We start from the raw sequence: 4389 nt of genomic DNA, 5'->3' as shown, positions 1-4389 counted from the left end.
TATCAGTAAATACAGTGATGCAAGAGCAAAGTAGTATGAACCATAGCTACGGAACCTGACCTGAGAACAATTCTTCTTCTGCTTTAAGCGTTGACTTCAGGTTCGGAGTGGTGGTCCTCGTGATTTGGGCACTGCAGTTGCCTTACTAACTGCTCGTGTTTGGGTGCTCTGTGGTGGAGACGGTGTTGTGTCAACGGGAACTGGGTGTCTATCTGCTGGGGTTGGGGTTAGAAGGGGTGTAGCTGGTTCTCTGTCCAACTTGGTAGGGGTACAATCTGCATGAGTGTGGGTTATGTGTGGTGGGGCTGGTTCTTGGGCAAGTACAACCATGGTTCTATCTGCATCGACAGTAGCACGATCTTTTCTGAAGACCGTGTTTTTACTCCCACAGATACTGCCATCACTCCCTCCAATTGAAATGGCTGATAAACAAGAAAAGTAATTGAATGTACATACATTGTAAGATAGACAGGTTTAATGGATAGTAGGGAAGAAAACATGGCATGAAATAATTCACATTTATGTTGTCTAAGCAAACAGAATAGCAGGACATAATTTCACATATATGATGGCTAATTAAACAGGATAGCATGACACAATTTCACATGTATGATGGCTAATTAAACATGATAGAATGACATACTTGAAAATATGATGACTATGTAAACATGATGACATGATATAACTGTACGATGTGTCTATTAAAGTGGTTGGCATGCCATAAATCACAAACGTGCCGTCGATGGAAACATGATGTCATGATATAATTCACGGATAGAATGACATAATTTAAAATATGATGACTATGTAAAAAGGATGAGATGATATAACTATATTATGTCTTTAGAAAATGGGTTGGCATGCCATAATTCAGATACATGCCTTCTATGTAAACATCATGGCATGACATAATTCAAATATATGATTTATATACTAAGGAAGTGAGCAGAGGGCAATCGCATATATGATGTGTCAACTAAGGAGATGACATTCAATATTGTGTATATGATGTAAAAACTAAGCATTGCAATACAACATATGCATTATATGAGTAATATAACCCTGCCGAGTTTGAGCATACACCTCAAGGGGATAATAGGACTGGTCATCTGCCTCTGAATCCTCCTCTGAAGAGCTATCTGTAACTAGCAAGATATCTGCTTCAGCAGGTAGCATTGTCTTCTCTGAAGACCTTGTTTTCACTCCAGATTTCTCCATCACCAATTCAAATGGCTGATGCACAGGAAGAGCAATTGAATATACAAACATTGTCAACAAAAGCAATGAGAAATACAAAAAAAGGATGGCATGATATAATTCACATATATGACGCTTGCCTAAACAACACGACATTGCATAATTCACATACATAATGCCTTGCAACAAGATAACATTGCATAATTCACATATATAATGTCTTGCAACAAGATGGCATTGCATAATTCACATATATGGTAATTAGACACTAAATAGGTGGCATTCACACAAAGCATGTCTAAACTAAGCAAATGACATAGCAATGCAAGATACCATACGCACGATATGAGCAACATAACCCTTCCAAGTTAGGGCATGCACCTCGGGGGGGGGGGGAATATGACTGGTCATCTGTCTCTGAATCTTCCTATGAGGAGCTATCGGTAACCAGCAAGACATGCGCTTCGTCAGATAGCATTGTCTGCTCTGAAGACCTTGTTTCCACTCTAGATTTTTCCATGACCGTGCTGAATGGCTGATGCACAAGAAGAGTAATTGAATGTACTAAAATTTATTGACAAATTTAACACGTAATAAAAAAATGATGGCATGATATAATTCACATATAAGATGACTGGCTAACCAGGGTGGCATTGCAAAATTCACATATATGATGCCTGGCTAGACAAGATGGCATTGGATGATTCACATATACGATAAAGAAACTAAACAGATGGCATTGACACAAAGCATGTCTAAACTAAACAGTTGACATCTTTAATGTATACAGTAAGCAATGCAAGGCACCATATGCATGATATTACCAACATCAGCATGCCAAGTTAGAGCGAAGACCCCATGGGGTAAATAGGAGTGGTCTTCTCCTTCTGAATTCCCCTCAGAACATTTATCTTCCTCTTGATTACGATCCGAAATGGGTGGAGGGGGGGCTGCCTTTGCGCCCACCATGGAACGACGTCTGCCTGAAATTTTATTGCCACGCAAGGCTCCTCTCTTTTGCTCTACGTGATTAGTTCCATTGTGTACAATAACTGGCATGCATAGGAATAAAACATAGTGAGATTATGTAAGGAGTGCATGCACAAATCCAGAGTGATGGTAGCAAACTGTGGATAGACCCAAAACCAATGATAGCAGGCAGATAATAGCTTTAGTTAAAAAATATAGATAATGGCTCCTTTAATGTTTGTTTGCACCCAACATGAAACTCATAGTAGACACCGGAGATTAACCAGATAGTAGACATATAGTACTGATTGCTGCCCCAATATGTACCCCACAACCATTTAAAAACTCAAGTTTCAGCATTAGTTTGGACATGACTCGGAGTCTAATAGGTGAACACGATGATAATGTAGCATGTCATCATATTAAGCGACGCATAACATAAGCAGACACATAAGAGTGCGGCCTCTCTTGCGGACCCGTGTAGTCCTCAAGGTCATCTGCTCAGTTGATGATGGTAATGCAACTGTCATGGCTACCAGCAGCGGGGAAGAAGATCTGAGGCGGCGAAAGATAGTCTAGAGAGCGGATCCCTGCTGTGGTGAACCCTTCCATCGTTGGAGCAGCTGAGCTGGGGTGGAACACAGCGCCGCAGGAGCAGGACAAACCACACAAGGTTTTCTTTGACACATATCTGTAACAGAAGTAATTGAGTAAGGGCTTGTTTGAATTTGAGGATTCTAACAATGCAGGGACAGGAAATAGATAGGAATAGGATAGGAATGCACATGCAAAATAGAGAATTTTAAAACACATGATTTCTGCCAATCTGGGTGTTTGATTCACAACAATTGGAAGATCACATGATGCAAAAAAGCATGGTGAGATTAAGTCAAACCACAAGAAAATGTACGGTTATAATGCTATTATGCTACTATCTCTTAGTCTTGTTCTTGATGAATAGGAATATGAAAAGGAGGAGAAGTGGAAATTAGAATTCCTATGGTTTTTCTTTCAAGGAGACACTAAAGGAACAAATCCTACAGTTTCCCTTTGCTCCATTCCCTTGCACCAAATTCATGAAAAGTAGTACCATAGGAAACTTTCCAATTCCTATGTTTTTCATTCACTTTTTCTTTCAAGCACTGGTGATTCTAGTAGGCAGGCTTGAGCAAGGAAAATCCTACACTAAAAAATGTTTTTGTGATACTTCTATTAGTTTGGACCTAGGCCACTGCCATACTAGCTCAACTCCCAGGCCCATCGACAAATGTATAGCTCAAACACGCAGAGATAAATAATGATGGCGTTCAAGAGAGTCCATCACGGATAGCTATGTTGCCTGGTACCTCACTGCTTGTCATATAGTAGGATAAAATAATCGTATTTCCCGTTACTACGAGTGCTCAGCGGATAATATATATAACTTGTAGAGTAAAAAAGAGATGCAACAAGTGTACAACCTCTTTGGCGAAGCCATGTCAATCTCAGCCTGATTGGGTTGGCCGGTGAGGATGCTCTCGCTGACTTGGCTGTCGGAGGAGGGGAAGAAGATCTTAGGCGTCTGGAGATGGAGCTCGAGGTACTGCTCCACTGTGATGGAGGGTTTTGTCGTTGGAGCAGCTCCTGTGAGTTGTACGATGCCGAGGCTGAATCAGGACAAGAGAGACAACAAACAACGTTAACCTGAGTGGAATTCTAATAGCATCTCCAATACATGACGTGAAATACATAACCACAAAGTGCTAGATGTAAAATACATCAGCCGCTCATCTCTAAAATTAACTGTTGAAACTGAACTTAACTGTCAAAACTAAACTTAACTGTCGAAACTGAACTTAACTATCGAAACTGAATTTTGCTGTCGAAACTGAATTTTTCTGTCGAAACTGAATGCACTAGCAAGGTGAGGCTACACGTCGGTCGACTGACTTTTTCATCTCTGGTCAGTTGATTTTGCAGCCGTTGGATACGAAATCAAGGGCCTGCGGTTCATCTTCAACCTCCACCCCCTGAGCCGCCAGCCACCACCGGCCAAACAGCAGCCCCCGCCACCCGCGGTCGGCGGTGCACCGCCCCGCTCGCCCTGAAAACACTCCCCACCACCGGCCCGCCGCCGCCCCGGCCATCCCTCTAGCCCCCCCGTGCCGAGCTTTTTCTCCGGCGATCCCCACACCACCGCCCCGCCAACGCCCCGCCACCGCCGGCGACCATCGCCCCCATCCT

The sequence above is a fragment of the Triticum dicoccoides genome, chromosome 2B, assembly GCF_002162155.2.
Source record: "Triticum dicoccoides isolate Atlit2015 ecotype Zavitan chromosome 2B, WEW_v2.0, whole genome shotgun sequence".
NCBI classification, from domain to species: Eukaryota; Viridiplantae; Streptophyta; class Magnoliopsida; order Poales; family Poaceae; genus Triticum; species Triticum dicoccoides.
Note: the sequence above shows the minus strand (reverse complement) of the source record.